Here is a 19,794-nt window from a genome sequence, read left to right as displayed (position 1 = left end):
CTTTAAAGTACCGAGACCAGCCATATACTGTATGTTTAAGTTCCAAAATTAATATCGTTTATGGACTTCACACGCGTTGCAGTATGCTCCTATTCTTTTTATGCTTAGGCACTAAGATCTCCCTTCTGCTTTGTGTAAGGATGGTATCAAAAGCAATCTTAAGTGATGACAAACCACTACAATAACAACAGTAGTGGCTGGCTCAATGTATTTAAGGGACTTAAACGTAAAAGGAGATGCTTCATATTGCTTGACTAATTTTAAAAACTAAGTTATAAATGCAGACGCTCCCTCAGTGCGCTCCTCTGGTGCGCCGGCTCTTACACAGTGCCTGTCTGCCGAAAGCATTACAATATACATACCCAACACTGCTTGTACCCATCTGTCATGCAAATATAACACCTTGAATTGAATTGAATTGAGGGGAGAGGGGGGGAATACTAAAGACAATACTGGCTCAATACCAATACGGGCTTTGACGTGCTAATGCGTTGGTTTAACAGTCCGGGTGTGGCAGGCTTCCAATGTCAACTCGACTCGATTGGAAGACAATGAACGTATTTTAGCCCTAAATGAATTAATAGCAAACATGGTTTACATAAAATACATTTTTCCAAGAAAGTTTATAATAATACGATCTATAGTTGAAATCTGAGCCTACTTTAAAAATAAAGGAAAAGCATTTTCAGAGAGCAATCACGCTGTGTTTATGTAGAAAAAGCGATTAGGTTTATGAGCAATCTAATTACCTATTCGCATAAAACGCTATATAAAATAAAGTTTATTTAGAGATGAATGATCAGTGTCGCAGTTTAAATAATGGGAGTCAGGAAACTAACACACAATTAAATTTGCCTGTGGAGTGTATCTTATTAAGCTATAAATTGTATTTTGAGCGCGTTTTTTGACTTTTTTTTAATTGCATTTTCGGCGCGGACAGCACATACAAGGGTTAATGAACTGCGCCAAGAAATTTAAAATAGTATTCTTTAGGTGTGAGGGTAGGAGTGGACCGCAGCAGGCATAATCAGCAAACCAGGAAAACAAAGAACAGGACAGGTGAGATGTGTATCCAGAAAGCGAGTGATCAGAAAAAGGAAATGGAAAACGCAGAAAAAGGAAACGCTTTACAGGATAAAAACAATAACAACAGTAGTGGCTGGGCAAACGATTTTTTTTAATCGAAATACAAATTGAGATACTGTACTGTATAATGATGTGCATGAACAAAGGTATACTGCAATTTTCCTTAGATACGCGATTAATGCTTCGTAGGAGGAGGCGGTCTTTTCCTCTTGTCTAACAGTCTGTCCACAAACAAAACATTCCTGTTAGACAAGAGGAATTGAAAAAAAACAATTTTGTCAATGAAAACCGGTGTGTGTGTCTCTCCCTGCTGGATGTCCCTCTCACAAACTGCTGAATGAAAAAAATAATTTTATTGAAAACGCGTTTGCGATTGTCTGGTATTTAATTTGGTCCCTTTTAACTGTTTTTCGATCTACTGTATTGCTTTGAGATGCCACTTTTAAAGGCGATATGTAAAATAAAGTTTTTTATTATTGTTATAGAGAAACATGATCAGATTTTCCCTGGTTCAGAAAAAAGTTCTAAAGTGCTACACATAACTTTCTTAATTCGATGTATTTAAAGCAGTGAACTGCTGTAGGTGTCACATAACATTCAGAAATACAATCACGTATTTGACAAATAAAAACGATTATAATCTAATCCTTCCACATTTGATCCCAAAATCCCAAGAAATATAAATCTTGACGGGTAGAAAGCTATGCTGAAAGTTTATTAAGATACTTAGAAGACAAAGATACTGTATCAATTTATGTTGCATTAGCCTGATTATGATTAAAAAACACATATAATTAAACACGCGTTTGCGATTTAAATCAGAACACGATTTAAATCAATATAAATGTTTATATTGTAACGCATACTGTCCAGCCTCCATTTCTCTATAAAAATTTACTCTGTTGCACACACACACACAATAGAAGCAGGAGCCACTGTCAGGAGGGAAGATATGTTCAAAATATCGCAAATATCGATCATGTTGCGATATTTTGAAATATAAAAGTCAATTGATTGTCCATAATATCGCTATTCTATTTTTTCGAAGAAATGTTTGTTAAAAGAAGAGTCTAGCACCAGCTGGATTCGAACACACAACCTGCCAGCTGGTAGTCACGCACCTAGACCAGTCGGCTACAAGACAGCACACATGAACAGGCAGGCGAAACAGCCCTACACAGCCCTGTCGCAGCACACGAATACCGTTATTAAATTCTTTAGATACGCGATTCCATATTATATTAGCAGAAAAGCTTAAAACTACCACTTTTTCACACGCTATTTCACATGCTAGTTAAATACTTCGATGCTTAAAATCGTTAGGGAGAAATGGAATACTGGTGTGTATTTTTTTCTTTAAAGTACCAAGACCAGCTATATACTGTATGTTTATGTTCCAAAATTAATATCATTTATGGCCTTCACACGCGTTACAGTATGCTCCTATTCTTTTTATGCTCAGCTACTAAGATTTCCCTTCAGTGGTAAAATTCAATATCTACAACGGGCACAGCAAAGACGTTTACTGTACTGTAAGTCTTTCTACGACAGACCAACGGACCACGAGTGCCCCTGTTGGTCAACCAATCACGTACTGCGGTGCCACGCGTCATCTTGCGTCACACTGAGCGACGCCACCTGCGGTACGTGTCTGTAACGCGCACTTTGAATGGCTGCATCTGTATAAGGAGGATAAGGATTTTGAAGTTGACTCGAAATCTGATAGGTAACCAGTGCAAGGACTTGAAAACAGGTGTAATGCATCCCTGATAGGATTCTTGCTGTCATATTCTGAACATATTGAAGATTGCTCAGTGTGGATTTAATTTCCCCAGTGAACAGGATGTGCATTTATTAATTCTAGAAAAAAAGCCTTTCTTGATTTCTCTAGTTCCCTTTAAAATAAACTATTATTCCACAATGCAGAGTATTACATGGCCAGTATTTACACATGATATTTGTGATTTAAAGAAATTAACACAAGCAGCTTTTGGAGATTTAAGTGTTGGCTGAGTTATTGCAGGATAAAAGACTAGAGATGTTGGCAAGAAGAAGATAATTTGGGGAAAGCTGAGGAATACACTTATAACAAGAACACTTCCTAATGGGGTTAGGCATACTTTTAATGAAGATGATGAAGTTAACAGACTATATGTTTACATAGATACTGAAATAAGGATTGTATTTTAGATTATGTGTAGTTGCTGGCATTGAACTGTGTGTTGGATGCACATGAATTGAAGGAGTGGGCAAACATAGCTGATGCGGATCCACAGAGCCAGCATATTAAGATGTTTATAATTAGAGGCAATTTGTTTAAATAACTAGGTATGGATACTGATGTGCAAGAGAGGTGGAAAGGCTGTTTCCTTAAGCCAGCACTATAAAATATTTTATTCTCAGTGAGATGCTGCCATTTCATCGTGGGTTTCTAACACTGTGTATAGTTCCATCCACACAGTGCCTTTACTTCCATCCATTTCTAATCTCTTTATCCAGTACAGAGGATTTGGAGCCTATCCCAGTAAGCAACGGACACAAGGCAGAATACACCCTGGACATAGCGCCAGTCCATCACAGGACAGACAGACACAAACACACACACACCAGGGCCAGTTTTCCCATAAACCAATTAACTTACCAGTATGTTTTGGAGTGCGAGAGGGAGTCATATCACACATATGGAGAAAAACCATGTAACCCAGAGAGAACATGTAAAAACCCCACACACACAGGATGGCAGGAATTGAACCTAGGACCCCAGTGCTGCAAGATAGCAATGCTAACCACTTCGCCACCATTAGAAAGGAATGGATATCTTAGTTATCTTTCTAGTTCACAGGTTTGCATGCATGATTTAATTTTGAAAGCCACTGAGACATCAGGTACTACTGTTGTATTTATGAAAAAGAAACAAAACAAAAAACATACTAACAACTGTGCCATCCTACTCCTTAGTTAATACATTTTATTATTCATAAACAGTTAACATTGTTAGCAAAATATTTTGAATTATATTTAACCCTATTTTTTCTTTAGTTTTGTATTTAACTTATTATATGATAGTCAGACTTAATGTATATTTGAACAATGAAATTATATTTTTACAAGATGCGGGGGAAAGTGCAACAGCTTATTACAGTGCTAAATTTAATATTATTGATTGCTAATAGTTTATGCTAACACCTAACTTTCTTAATTAGATGTATTTAAAACAGTGAACTAAGTGTAACATACTATTCAGAAATACAATCGAAAATAGTTTTGTGGTCTTTGTATGGATGAAACGTTTCTAAAATGTATAACGTAACAAAATTAAAGACGATTAATATCTGCAATCTTTCCACTTGTAATGTCATTACACAGAACAACACGTTTCTGGTTTGTTTTAATTAGTATTAGTTAGTAGTTAGTAGTTTTAATTTAATTAGTATTGCAATTCGCACTGATTCCCTTGCGAAGATATGGACTTAAGAATATTCGTGCCTGGTCAAAAAATGGCATTAAGCACTTAAAATTAATATGGTTAATAATAGTAAACTGTAACATGCTGTAACAAGATCGGTTAAACTGCGAAGAAAATGCTTTCAGAGAAAATGTTTCAGGTGTGAAGAACATAGATCTCCAATGCAATTTCAACCAAACCTGTTCCCACACACCCTGCCCCCACTACCATTAGAATATACACAAAGCACTGAAATCTTTCGAGCTAATGATCAGGTGACCCGAGAGAGAGCGAGAGAAACACCAAGGGGTGCGGAACCAGGGAACTATTTACATGGAAAACGGGCGATCTCCCCAGACTGTCCGCCCATTTCACTGTTACCTGGATACCTCTTTATTTAGAACTCACTAACACTAATTTTTAGTTTAGAAGGATTCAAGTAGGGTTTTAGATGAAAGGCAGCGACCTTAATCAAGCCCAAATCATAATTGAACCCATTCAGAGCCTACATTACATTTTAGCGTTTCATTCTGAGCAGAAGACCCTCACACCTGAAGAAGGCTTGCGTTTTCTCTCTTCTCTTTTAAGCATGTGTACAATGTGTAATACAATTACAATGTGTAATTACAATGCGAATCGTATGAGGGTGGGGGGGAGGTGTCTTTCGCTGGAAATCTCGCCTGCTTCTACTTTACGAGTACAACCCCCTCTCTGCCGGAGTGCTGGCTGTGACGAATTAAACCGGTTTCACAGGTTTCAATCACAGACCATGTGACATGGGAGTCAGGAAACTAACACACAGCGCCACCGGATTTGATAACACTATAAAAACGCTATAAAATAATGTGACTAGGCACAGAACAAGTTTACAGCACAGTACAATAATAAATGCTTACCATGACTTTAGAAGCATAAATTGCCTTACACTCAATTTAAACACAAGCTGTCTTTAGCCCTCTAAGCTGGTTCATACAGAAATGTAGAGATCCAGGCTCAGAACACACAGCTTCATTAGCGAATACATATGCAGGACAACTAGAGAAGACGTTTTACAGAGGATGGATTTTTAGAAACATCCCATCAGTGACATCACTGAAGTCAACTCCTAGGTACTGTAACTGTCGTGTGGATAGTTTCACAAGAATCAGACAAAGGTTTAAGCATCGCTTGTTCTAGATAAAACTGCAAAAAAAACAACAACAACCCATAATGTACTTCTTTGCGGCTCTGTTTGCCCAAATCATATATTCACAACGTGAAATCTAGAAAATAATATTACGTAACCAAAATCCGCAATATGGAAACAGAACCTGTGTAATTGTTGATAGATGATGTACTCGTAACATTTTTTCAAGACGAACTACAACATTTAAAAAATGACTTGTATGTACTTGATATCTCTAATCAATCCACGGGTCCCAGCACAAAACGAAACTAAAACGCATACCGTTTCGCGCTTCTTATTAGTTGCTCAAAAGTAATTTGACCGTATGAAATGCATAATATAAACCTAGAAACATATACGTGAGCAGTACTTAAGCACTGTAGTATCGGTGTTAAGACATACCTCTCAAATACTGTAAATCAAGTTAAAAATATCTCAAGACCGATTCTGGTCATAATGAAACCATGTTTCGTGTATGTTTTCTTTAAAGTACCGAGACCAGCCATATACTCTATGTTTATGTTCCAAAATTAATATCGTTTATGGCCTTCACACGCGTTGCAGTATGCTCCTATTCTTTTTATGCTCAGCTACTAAGATTTCCCTTCAGTGGTAAACTCAGATATGAATATTCAATACTTAAACGGGCACAGTTAAGACATTAAATATACATATACATACTGTATACAGTACAGTTTTCATACGGTAATATGTTTATGTTCCTAAATCAATCTCTTTTATGAGCATGTGAAAGGCATGGTGAATCGATTCTCAAAAATTACTGTACTTTGCATGATTGGAAACAAATGCGTGATTGCGAAATGCTGTGGTGTTACTTTTACAAAGACGGTCAATGAAAAAAAGAATGTTGACCAGGGCAATACTTTGAGTTTACACTTACAGCTTGTCCAAGGTCATTCATTATTAATACTATTAGTAATATCTTCGTTAAAGACTTTGATGGCCACAGCTCAAACATGAGAGGTTGAGCTTTATTAGCTCCAGCTTGCGGAAATTCCGGATACTATTATTTTGCTTGTCGTATTATAGGAGAATTTACGGTAACTCGCGGTATTTACCGGTAGCTTGCGGTAGACTGCGTACAGCGTACCGCAAAATAATGCGGTATCGCCCGCGCATTTTGAATGGCTGCATCTGTAGGCTGCCAAAAGTCTCCGAAACCAAATTTTGATAGCAGAAAATTCTCACTCGTCCAGAAGTTCCCTTGGGACACAACATCCAGCACAGAGTGGTAAAAAAGCGTCTTTTTTGTAGAGCCTTGCAGTGTGCATTGGTGGTTCAGTGGTAGAATTCTCGCCTGCCACGCGGGAGGCCCGGGTTCGATTCCCGGCCAATGCAGTGGCTTTTGCAGCGAGCGGCTCCATCACTTGCATCCCCTTTCAACTTGCAACTGAAAACCCACTGAAGCTTAGAAGCTGTGAGCCAGGTCAGTACCCGGATGAGGGTGACCTACAGGGAAAAGCAAAGCTTACAGCTGGAAGCGGTGTTAATGGAGCCAGGGGTGGGGCGCTCACCTTGAGGTCTGTGCGGGTCCCAATGCCCCAGTATAGTGACGGAGACGCTGTGTGGTAAAAAGGCGCCGTCTTTTGGATGAGATGTAAAACCGAGGTCATAGCTCTCTGTGGTCATTAAAAGTGACCACCAAAACCTTTGACAAAAGCTCTTGGTAATTGATGGTCTTCAATAATGCTTCTCCTTTAGGTACATTTGAAATCAGCTGAAAAATGCTGTGAAATGGGGGGGCACTTCAGGCCAGTGTAGGATTTGGGTTATAAGAACCATTAAACAGCACGAGAAAGCCCGTACACTGAATCGCAGGGCTTTCTATTCAAAGAAGGACAAAAGAAACTTCCCTGAATTCCATTTTTTGCAGCACAGAGAGGACAGGGGGCACGAGGCCTGTTAGCTCAGTTGGTAAGAGTGTGGTGCTAATAACGCCAAGGTTGCGGGTTCGATCCCCGTTCGGGCCAGGCAGTCTCCTCCTCTCTTGCCAAAACCTGTTGCTGTGGTGAGATTGGTGGTAATGCAAAGACGCCACATACTACCGACAGATGAGAGTGTTGCGGGAGAAGAGAGAAGTGATGGAAGATTGAAGAGTGTCCTAGGTGGAGCCAAGATGAAGTGTCACAATTGCATAGGGGAGGATTTCAAATGTTTAAGATGGTAAAAATAACCGGAAGTGATCCCCCATTCCGGCGCAGTCTGACGTACTTCTGTCATATAAAGTGAAACTAGATGTCGAACTGGAGCCTCACCATTTGCATAAGTGAGGCTCCAGTTATACATCTAGTTTCACTTTAAATGACAAAACTGAAGAGACTTAAAAGAGCTGGAGAGGATTTCTTACAACTTTTGAGCCGGCACAGTTTTCGAAAACGTTTTCTTCACGCTGCACTATACAACACAGACAGCCAAGAGTCTCCAAAACAAAACGAATTGACAGATAGGAGAAAAGTCCCACTCGTCCTAAAGTTCCCAAAATCCAGCACTGAGCGTAAACAAAGTGTTCAAGTAGCGTGGGAATGCTACCCCTAATCCTAGCTGGAGTTTGAGCGTCTGGTTCAGAGTTTGCTCAAGAGTTTACCTTTCACAGATGCGCAAAGATGAATGTTGAGGGTGCACGCTTCAAGGCGCCTTACAGTGCAGGGAGTGATTAGAGACGATTCGTGACGTGTGCTCGTTCCCATATACCGTACGCCCCGGGTTGCAGTGCTAGGATGACGTCCAATACCGCTTCGGCACGTAACGGCATTATATTCAAGTGCAGGACATAAGGGTTTTATTTTGTTCATTTTGTTCTGCTCTGCTTTGCTTTGTTTTGCTTTCCATGGCGTTCGTAAGAGCGTCAATAAAAAGGCGATTCCTGCGTCTAACACGAATGTAAGAGCTATTTCAAGTGCGGCTTCTAAAATGCTTGTAGACATTTGTCTGTTGTTGATTGTTTTTTTGTGTCTAACAAAGTGCCATTTTCCTGTCCGGACGGGGAGACTTTATCATTCCCACATGAAGCAACCCTTAATTCCTCGGAGGCGTGTCTGTCTGCAAGGTTTGTATTTTGGAAAGGTTTTTTTTTTTAACGGAGAACGACTTTGAAAAAGATTTACGCCGGCGTCTCGCGATCCATGTGAGATTGTAGCAAGAATGCAGCAATAACAGCGTTTGCTGTAGTCGTGGCTGAGTGGTTAAGGCGATGGACTACTAATACATTGTGCTCTGCATGCATGGGTTCAAATCACACACTTGTCGCTCTCCATGTCTGACACGTGTGGTACTAGAGCAGTATGTTTTCCAGCGGTGGCTGAACATGGTATAGTAGGCTAACGTTGGTATCAAGCAGTGACAATAACAGTGGTTAAGTGCCGCTACTGCCAAGTGACTCTGGGTTGAGACTGTGTTTCCATTTACTTGCAACGCAAATGGAGAAAGAGATTTTTGACAGTCTCTCGAGAGACTGCGCTAGGTGTTTAGAGATAGACTTTGTCAGTTCCCCCTGGAATGATGGCCTCTCAAATAGTTTGTGATTCCTCTAGACGTTTATACAGTAGAAGCATGGTTCGTGGCTTAAATTCAAGCTGACCAAGACTTAGGAAACGAGTTAGAGGTCTGATGCAGAACTGCGAATTCAGTGAACGGGAACACTACAGTACATTGCACTGCATGTGTGAGGAAAGCTGCCCACTTCAGTCCCTTGTCGACCGAACAGAGGACTGTAAAGGATACCACCAAGAAACTTTAGGATGCTGGTTGGAATTCAGCTCCAAAGAAGCCCCTTTGGATGTTATGTCATCAAAAAGTAAGAACAACGAATCTCCCTTTGATCAAAAGCGCAACAAAACTGTTTTCTGTGGAGCAGGTTTCAGACCCGTAGACCTGTTTTATTTTTAGGGCAGGGCGCATTCCCAAACGCGAATTTCCTGTTTTAGAAATGCTTTGGGCGGCGTGAAGTGAAAATAAGAAATGAACTCCAGATGCACATGGAAGCAATCAAGTGTTTCATCCGAGCTGTTTCAAAACTGCTCAAGAGCTTTCCTTTCACAGAGGCGCAACGATTAATGATGGCGGTGCACCCTTCAATGCGCCTTACAACTCTAGGGAGTGATTGAGACGATTCGTAGCGTGTGCTCATTTCCCTATATTCCCCGTGCTGCAGTGGTAGGATGACGTACGTTACTGCTTCGACACGTAACGGCATTATATTCAACTGCAGGAGCTGAGGGCTTTCGTAAGCGCGTAAACCAAAGGCAATTCCTGCGTCTAACACTAATTTAAATGCTTTTCAAAGTGCAGTGTGGTGCAGCTTGTAAAATCCTTGTCCACATTTGTGGTTTGTTGATGTTTTTTCTGTCTGCCAAAGTTGCATTTTGACATCAGGACGGGGAGACTTTATCCTTTGAACGTGAAGCCACCCTTAAACCCTCGGAGGCGTGTCTGTCTGCCGGCACGTATTTTGTCAAAGGTATTTTTTTTTAACGGGGAGCGACTCTGAAAAGGTTTCCCCAGCCACCTCGCACTCGTGTTAGATTATAGGAGGAATGCGGCAGTGGCGAGCTTGCTGTAGTCGTGGCCGAGTGGTTAAGGTGATGGACTCGAAAGCTGGTGGGGACTCCCCGCGCAGGTTCAAATCCTGCCGTCTACGGCGGCTGCCGCACGTTGTAGTGTGCCTGCGCGGCAGAGGCGAAGTGCCGCTTCTCCTTTTCTGGTACTATAAAAACGCTAAATCGCTTGGACCCGCTGCCATGGAAATCAATTCTTCAGATAACCACACATTTTGCGTTCGCACGTCTGGTGCTCTACTTATGCCTTTGAAAATCGGATCAATAAAGCTCAAAGAACCGACAAGATAGGTGCTCGTAAAGCACGCAGTAAAGAATTCTTATCAGCGAGGGTTTCAGTGGGTTAACTGAGGAGAAGGCGTGATCGCTAATTGTTGAGTTTTTATTTGGTGTTAGAAACACTCTTACTGTGCATGAAGTGCAACAAATGTAGCCACAGAAATTGCATCGTGCTTTCATTTATGCTATTGCAGACACCAACGTTGCCTAGATAGAAAACCGAAAAAGCCGTGGGTTTGCTTGCCAGTCTGAAGGATCTCTCTTCGAATCTCTATCATTTGTCAATGGAAGTAAAAGGCGCTGCAATCTGATACGTTCACATTCAAACCCTCAGCTGTTGTTCGACTTTATTTCTTGACTAATTACAACTGAGTGTCGCATGAGCAGTTACGTAAACTTGTCTGCTATATTTGAACACAAATGCCGTTCTTCAATTAAAACTAACAGTACATTGTCAGGGACATTCAGTTATATACAAACAAGAGACAGACAAGAGAATATTTCTACCTTTCATGTGGACTACGTGTTGACTTACTGATCGGAATAATTGAAATGTTCGGGTTCATAGCCGATGCAGTGCGTGCTAATTAGAACAGCAACGCTGGGCTCTCAGCACCGTACTGAGCCCAGGTGCAGTTCATTTACATGAAGGAAATCTTGTACTGGGTACGATTACACCCACATACAGTAAGTAGCACAGGCTACTTAGGGAGTAGCCTGATGCGTTTAAAAGTGACCCGAGCCAGGCAGGAGCCGAACCTACAATCTCCTGATCCGTAGTCAGACGCGTTATCCATTGCGCCACTGGCCCTGGTGTCACACTGCACGACTGCAACCCAGTGAGCTCAGCACTGCAACTAGTAAAACATTACCCCCGGTCCATTCTTTTCCAAAAGTGAGAAACACCTGTTTTCTACATTGTGTCTGTTTAAAACCATATCTCTTTAAACCAAACCAAGAGTTTGTCCTTTGCACTGATATTCTGATTCATTTCGATTTCAAAGAAAAAAAAAACACTTTCTTCCAAAGCATCATAAAATTGTCCCTTCTTCCAGACTCTACTTCTCTCTTGTAGTAGTACAGCAGACCTTTCCAGGTGAGCAGATCACAGAGTCCGAAATGAGCTTCCTCCATCCAGCAAAGTACCTGAACATGACTCTGTCATCATAAAAGCACCCCTGTAGTAAAGCAATTAAATCCGAAATCAAGAGGGCAATTGCCTACTGAAGTTCAAGAAGTCATCAATTTTAACCTAGCAACACATTAAAGGCTGCATCTATACAAGTACGATTCTAGAAATGCTCACCAGATTACGTTTTAAGAAGGAACTGCGGCTCAGGTTCCGCCGAGATCTAAACTCGGATGGCAGGATTCAGAGTCCAGAGTTTGGACGGGTGGCGCACAGAGGGTCCATATACTGTAGATCCCTCAGTGATCTTCCGCGTGTTCAAACCGCCAGCGTGTGACTCCCCTGTCCCCGTGACCTCATTGCTCTGCTCTCGCCTGTGTGCAACCGAGCCCGACTCACGGTAAAGTGGAAAAAAAATGCCCTCAACGTGTGATTTACTCTGGAGCGAGGACAGATGTCACCTTCTTATCATTGAACAGGATGTATGTGATGTGGCGACTAGGTTCAATTTTTTATCCTCTTTAAAAGATTAAGGACTGGGTGAGCCTGATTTACTACCCTTTCAGCTAAGAACCCGACGTGCGGACCGTTTAAGCTACGTAGACTCGGTCGTTTAACTCTTCTCCATTAGCAGGGTTAAGGTTAAAGAAAAAACATTGCTGACTTCTTTTTTGTTTTCCAGCCGCGAGCGCTGATTAGCAAGGTTTGCATTTCATGTTTTGCAAGTTGCATTCTAAGAAAAACAAGTCGTTCAAGACAGGAAATGAATACTTGCATTTAATTAAGTCTAGCCGTAGGCGGTTGTCCATAATGACCAGTCCTGTTCGAGAAGACAGAACAAAAAAAGGAACCGCTGGGATTCGGACCCGGGATCTCCTGTTTACTAGGCAGGCGCTTTAACCAACTAAGCCACAGCGCGCCAGGAGCTCTGTCCTTTTGCAGCCACTTGGACACACAACTCAGACACATCTGCATTCGCTGTGCGCTCCGCCTGCTCGCTGAGCAAGTTGCCACCTTTACATACAATAGCAACATCGACACCAAGAGAAAGGATGACAAATGGCTTTTAACTGGAACTTTTCATGTCCAAGGAGCTCAATGTGCTTTCCGTGTACAACAGGGCCACTGAACTCCACACCGGCCACTGAAGCACAGCAGTGGCTTGCTGGCTTGACATCTCCCAAGGAAGATGTTGAAATTGCATGTGGAACAGGAAAATGACCCTCGAGTACGAGGGAAAAAAAAGAAAAAGAAAATCTGGAGCGCGCCAACTCATGTCCGGACAGCCTGGTTTGAACAAAGTGTTCAAGTAGCATGGGAATGCGACCCCTAATCCTAGCTGGAGTTTGAGCGTCTGGTTCAGAGTTTGCTCAAGAGTTTACCTTTCACAGATGCGCAAAGATGAATGTTGAGGGTGCACGCTTCAAGGCGCCTTACAGTGCAGGGAGTGATTAGAGACGATTCGTGACGTGTGCTCGTTCCCATATACCGTACGCCCCGGGTTGCAGTGCTAGGATGATGTCCAATACCGCTTCGGCACGTAACGGCATTATATTCAAGTGCAGGACGTGAGGGTTTTATTTTGTTCGTTTTGTTCTGCTCTGCTTTGCTTTATTTTGCTTTCCATGGTGTTCGTAAGAACGTCAATAAAAAGGCGATTCCTGCGTCTAACACGAATATAAGAGCTATTTCAAGTGCGGCTTCTAAAATGCTTGTAGACATTTGTCTGTTGTTGATTGTTTTTTTGTGTCTAACAAAGTGCCATTTTCCTGTCCGGACGGGGAGACTTTATCATTCCCACATGAAGCAACCCTTAAGTCCTCTGAGGCGTGTCTGTCTGCAAGGTTTGTATTTTGGAAAGGTTTTTTTTTTTTTAACGGAGAACGACTTTGAAAAAGATTTCCGCCGGCGTCTCGCGATCCGTGTGTGATTGTAGCAAGAACATGGTGCGGCTTCTTAAATGCTTGTGGACATTTGTCTGTTGTTGATTGTTTCTTTGTGTCTAACAAAGTGCCATTTTCCTGTCCGGACGGGGAGGCTTTATCATTCCCACATGAAGCCACCCTTAAGTCCTCTGAGGCGTGTCTGTCTGCATGGCTTGTATTTTGGAAAGGTTTTTTTTTTAATGGAGACTGACTTTGAAAAATGTTTCCGCCGGCGCCTCGCGATCCATGTGAGATTGTAGCAAGAACGCAGCAACGGCTGTGCTCGCTGTAGTTGTGGCCGAGTGGTTAAGGCGATGGACTAGAAATCCATTGGGGTTTCCCCGCGCAGGTTCGAATCCTGCCGACTACGGTGTCCTCCTCACATCGTTGTGTGCTGGCGCAAGCAAGGAAAAGTGCCTTTCTGCTTTTCCTGGTGGTTTTAAAACGCGAGATCGCTTGTACCCGCTGCCTTGGAAAGAAATGTCTACATGTTTACTTGCACATTGTCTATTGTTTGTTTGTACATTGTCTTGATGCACTGTTTGCACTTTGTCTTGTTTTTTACACTTGTTTTACAATCGAGAGACCTTCTGTAAGTAAGAATTCCATTGTACCAGTACCGGTTACATATGGCAATAAAGTTCAAGTTCAAATGCTTCAGCGTCCGCAAACGGCATTTTGCAGCTGGAAGCAGATGGCGACGCTTTTTGCGGTCGCGTGTCTTGTGCCCCATTTCCGGCCTTTAACATCGAATCAATAAAGCTGTTAGAACCGACACCATAGGTGCTTTTCTTACAACTTTTGATCTGACTCAGTTTCGGAATGCAATTCCTGAACACTGCGAGAGACAACCTACAGATGCAGCCATTCAAAATGAGCGGTAAAAACCCGTAGTACAGTAACAAACCCGAAGGGCACCGTAGGGCACCGCGGTAAGTGATTGGCTGGTCAAAATGACCGACAGGGGCACTCGTGGTGCCTTTACTGTGCACCTTTACTAATGTCTTTACTGTGAACATTTCAATCCGCTTAGTTTTGAATATTTATATGGAATTTTACCACTAAAGGGAAATTTTAGTAGCTGAGCATAAAAAGAAGAGGAGCATAACGCATCTGAAGGTCATAAACGATATTAATTTAGGAACATAAACATTACTGTATGTACATAAACTGTACTGTGTATGGCTGGTCTTGATAGTTTAAAGAAAAAATACACACCAGTCTTCCATTTCTCCCTAAACATTTTAAGCATGAAAGTTTTATGAAACAGTACCCAAATATGTGATTGCTGTATAGAATGAATTTTAATTTTTAAAAATTATTTAACATGAAAATTAAGCTGTTTACATCTTCCGCCTGAGAACAGTCACCCGTTGCTACCCAACGCAGAAACACAGCCACTAACTAGCAAAGAGAGGACATTAGCTAGCCAATATGATAAAGAAATAAATGATTATTTTATTTCTTTTGCACATTTATTTGAACATTTCCATCGATTGTACAAGCACTTGGAAACTGTCCAATCCCTAGTTCATCAAGCATTTACCGGTCTGGTGCCGGTCTGTGTCTTCTAGGATATAATGCCAGCGAACTCTTGTTTTTATGTCCACTATAACTACGCTGGGCAAACGTTCCGAGGTCAAATTCTTCCAGCACGGGGGTACCTTTAAAGCGGAGACGACGGCACCGAAATTTTTTGGCGCGCCTTCTCTTTAAAGCCCTGGCCAAATATGAAGACAGTACGTACAGTTATAATTCAAACGGAATTAAAAACTACACATCCCAGTTACCATGGTGGTGCTTGTGATCATTGCGTTTAACCAACGAAACAGGGCGAAAAATCAGTCACATGACTTTGGGGCAGAGTTTCGAAAGCTTAACCTATCAGCAACAAAGCGAAATTTACACGATAGGCTACCTCAATCTGTCAGTTACACGACTGTGTATGTCGCTTAAGCCACTCCTATTTGGCATTTTAGTTATGGAGGCGAGAAGACGCCCCCCCCCTCCCCCCTCTGGGTGTCTGATTTGCCGCCATCTTTAACTGTTCGGTGTCTGAATCGGAGTAGCTACGCGTACGAAATAAAGTTAATCCTAGCTACAAAACATATATTTTTGTGGTAAGAGGGCGCAAAACATCAGTATTTACTGCTATTAATTACTGTACGATTTATAGTTGAAATCTGAGCCTAGATATAAAGTTAGATATAAAGTTAAAATCTCGACAAAGCAATGTAGGAAATACAGAGAAAATAAATCCTTTCTGACATCTAAAATCAGTTTCGATCGAGGTCTCTAAAACGAACAAGAAAAAGAGGATTTTCGGAGGGCAATTACGCTGTGTTTATATAGAATAACTGATTTATGAGCAATCTAATTTCTTGTTCGTTTAAAACAGTGAAATGTCAGCTGCAAAAGATCGCACCAGAAACAGCACTCTCTCTGCCTGTCATAGACGTTCAGGAAAGGCTGAATGAAGTCATGTCAAGTACAATAATTCGGTGATCAATAATAACAGTTGTAGGACAGTATATAAGGAGGATAAGGATTTTGAAGTTGACTCGAAATCTGATAGGTAACCAGTGCAAGGACTTGAAAACAGGTGTAATGCATCCCTGATAGGATTCTTGCCGTCATATTCTGAACATATTGAAGATTGCTCGGTGTGGACTTAATTTCCCCAGTGAACAGGATGTGCATTTATTAATTCTAGAAAAAAGCCTTTCTTGATTTCTCTAGTTCCCTTTAAAATAAACTATTATTCCACAATGCAGAGTATTACATGGCCAGTATTTACACATGATATTTGTGATTTAAAGAAATTAACACAAGCAGCTTTTGGAGATTTAAGTGTTGGCTGAGTTATTGCAGGATAAAAGACTAGAGATGTTGGCAAGAAGAAGATAATTTGGGGAAAGCTGAGGAATACACTTATAACAAGAACACTTCCTAATGGGGTTAGGCATACTTTTGATGAAGATGATGAAGTTAACAGACTATATGTTTACATAGATACTGAAATAAGGATTGTATTTTAGATTATGTGTAGGTGCTGGCATTGAACTGTGTGTTGGATGCACATGAATTGAAGGAATGGGCAAACATAGCTGATGCGGATCCACAGAGCCAGCATATTAAGATGTTTATAATTAGAGGCAATTTGTTTAAATAACTAGGTATGGATACTGATGTGCAAGAGAGGTGGAAAGGTGGAAAGGTTTCCTTAAGCCAGCACTATAAAATATTTTATTCTCAGTGAGATGCTGCCATTTCATCGTGGGTTTCTAACACTGTGTATAGTTCCATCCACACAGTGCGTTTACTTCCATCCATTTCTAATCTCTTTATCCAGTACAGAGGATTTGGAGCCTATCCCAGTAAGCAAAGGACACAAGGCAGAATACACCCTGGACATAGCGCCAGTCCATCACAGGACAGACAGACACAAACACACACACGCCAGGGCCAGTTTTCCCATAAACCAATTAACTTACCAGTATGTTTTGGAGTGCGAGAGGGAGTCATATCACACATATGGAGAAAAACCATCTAACCCAGAGAGAACATGTAAACCCCTCACACACAGGATGGCAGGAATTGAACCTAGGACCCCAGTGCTGTGTTGTAACAGAAGAAATAAGGTTCTTGATCCTGAGATGAAGTAAAACAGATGAGTTTATTGCATGCAAGGAACAATAAAGCCGAAGTCTTGTTTCCCGCAAGAAACAACAAAACCGAAGTATTGTTCAACGTACTGTTACAAACTTTTGGGTTATATAGTGTTTTCTTCTCCGTTTCTGACGTCACTCGGTCTGATGGTAAAGAGGGGGGTTCATGGTATTTGGCCAGTTTACGATGTTCTGGGCAAATGGTCAGTTTAACATTACACCCAGGGGGGTTCCTAGCTTGCATCTGCAATCCTTATCAGTTAACCCCCTTTCCTGCCATAAACCCCAGCTTGTGACTTAGAAGTCTAAACCCCCTACAGAAAGGATTAAATTCAAACCCCCGTCTTCACATCTTTCTTCATTCCCCCCTTATAAAATATGGCATACGTCAGTGTAGCCTATTTTTATACATACAATGTCAGGGCAGATCTTTCCTTTCTTGGCGAACAGGTATGTATTGCCATGTCATTGTACGTTCCACGGTTATAGCAAGATGTGATACATGTTTTTGTGAATGTGATGATTACAATTATACATATAAACAATACTACTCCTACAGATACACACTATAAAAAGGTTCCACCCCAGGCCCCAAACACAGACTTTACCCAAGACCCAATTCCCCAATTTTCAGTATAATAGTCCTGATATTTCTGTCCCTCATTGTAAATGTGTTGGGCCAGATCTGAGACGTGCTCAGAATTATCAGGAATATATGTGCAGCATTCAGTGTCAATTACTGCACAAGTTCCTCCTTGGGCCCCCAGTACATAATCTAAAGCTAGTCGGTTCTGCATGGCCACTGTTCTGAGGGCTACCATCTCATCATTAACAGCCTTCAGACTAGATGAGGTAGAATTTGCTAATTCTTCTAAAGTCGAGGCCATTTGAATTAACTCTCGACTCAGAAAGTTCATGCCGGCTTGTGGAAATATTATACCTAAATAATATTCCCAATCAGCCAATTTTCTTTGTGGTCTGTGGTTAGGTCCGAAGGGGCTGTGGATTTGAACACGGATATGAGGAACCACATATCCTAAATAACATGAGCCAGACCACTGGGCTGGCAACCATGGGTAGGCTCGTTTTCCACAAATGAAAGATGTTCCGTTTGGCGCTCCCCATGCCTCTGAAAACAAGAAGCTTATACTGAATTGTGGGGTGTGCCGATCCCATCCTGGAATTTGGAAGGTAGAGGTGGATATATTTGCAGCGATGGTAAGGTTGCAACGACTCCATCCAACCAAGTGCAGACCAATTAGTGTGCTGAAAACATATGTTTCCCTCACGTTCCTTATTGAGAGTCAGGTATGGTGGTGTATGGCTTCTGTTATATTTAGGAGCGTAAGAGCCTGTGAAACTCGTGGGCTCTAAGCCTCGCTCCTGTAGATATTGTAATGTTGTGCAGGTTAAAGTCGTGTTATGGCAACCCCCCATAGTTTGTCATATTAAAATCTCCTAAATTATCCCTCCAAATGATCATGCCTATGACTTCCTCGAGACGCCAAGGAATGGCTCCCATAGGAAGTCCTCCCTGTACATATTTGGGTAATGTGGCACACACCCAGCAGGCACTTTGGTTGGTTTTCTTAGCTGTCAGATAGGAGAGGCCTAAAAAGGAATTAATTCCATGTTCTCCTTTGTGGGAGAGATGATCATTAATTCCTGCGGAACATAGTCCTACAGCAACAATTATTCTTATAAACAGAAATGATTTCTTTCTGAGTCTGTAAATGGGGATGAGGCTCGTCGGCAGTGTGGCGCGTGGATCCAGCGATCTTTTCCTTCCACTCGAACCGCAGACTCGGTTGTCAACAGGATCTGGTAGGGTCCGTCCCACCTGGGCTGGAGAACCTGTGAAGGAAATTTCCTGATCCACACCCACTCTCCTGGGATGAGGTTGTGCCCTCCTTCAGGTGGTGGTCCCCACGCCTCCAGGACCTGCTCGCGGGCTCCTTGGGTGGCCTCTGTCAGCAACTTGCAATAATACAAAGGAATGGTTGATCCATCTGAGGAAACCCCAGTCTCAGCACCTGTAAGAGAACTTGTTTCAAATTATTAAAGGCGGCTTTTGCTGCGGGAACCAAGGCAATCTTGTCCTTGTACTGCACTCCCCCCTTAAGCAGATCTGTTAAGAGTTGTGCTCACCCTGTAAAAAACATTGCACCCAGGCCCTGTTACAATTTCACAATGCTAGACACAAAAGGGCCTTATCATAACTGCTTCTATTAGACACTCTAAAGCTGAAGCAACTCAGACTTGTGGGTTTCCTCATCAGGGGAAGCACTCAGAATACTATCAACATACTGAGTGATCACAGCCAGTTGAAGCTACGTGATACCCTGTTCTGCATAGTCATTCTTTGTAATGCATAATATTCCAACCCAATAGATCTGGAATAAAACCACCCATTAAAATCTGGTACTCGGCAAGTAAAACTTGCTGTTCCAATACTCCTGTGGCCTCCTGCCATCTTCCCCTATACATTGCTCTATAGTACACTGTTGAACAGAGGAGTGAAAC

General features: G+C 41.8%; 4 non-coding genes across 4 annotated transcripts; all 4 read left to right on the top strand.

Moving 5' to 3' along the window:
* The first annotated feature begins 6,984 nt into the window (after positions 1-6,984).
* trnag-gcc (transfer RNA glycine (anticodon GCC)) lies at positions 6,985-7,055 on the top strand. The gene has a single exon. It is a non-coding gene; the product is annotated as a tRNA-Gly (tRNA).
* A 558-nt stretch (positions 7,056-7,613) lies between these two features.
* Positions 7,614-7,687, top strand: trnai-aau (transfer RNA isoleucine (anticodon AAU)). The gene has a single exon. It is a non-coding gene; the product is annotated as a tRNA-Ile (tRNA).
* A 2,584-nt stretch (positions 7,688-10,271) lies between these two features.
* trnas-cga (transfer RNA serine (anticodon CGA)) lies at positions 10,272-10,353 on the top strand. The gene has a single exon. It is a non-coding gene; the product is annotated as a tRNA-Ser (tRNA).
* Positions 10,354-13,891: 3,538 nt separating this feature from the next.
* Positions 13,892-13,973, top strand: trnas-aga (transfer RNA serine (anticodon AGA)). Its single transcript has one exon. It is a non-coding gene; the product is annotated as a tRNA-Ser (tRNA).
* The last annotated feature ends 5,821 nt before the right edge of the window (positions 13,974-19,794 follow it).

The sequence above is a fragment of the Atractosteus spatula genome (assembly GCF_055471065.1).
Source record: "Atractosteus spatula isolate fAtrSpa1 chromosome 16 unlocalized genomic scaffold, fAtrSpa1.hap1 SUPER_16_unloc_2, whole genome shotgun sequence".
NCBI lineage: Eukaryota > Metazoa > Chordata > Actinopteri > Semionotiformes > Lepisosteidae > Atractosteus > Atractosteus spatula.
Note: the sequence above shows the minus strand (reverse complement) of the source record. Positions and strands in the feature narration are given on the sequence as shown.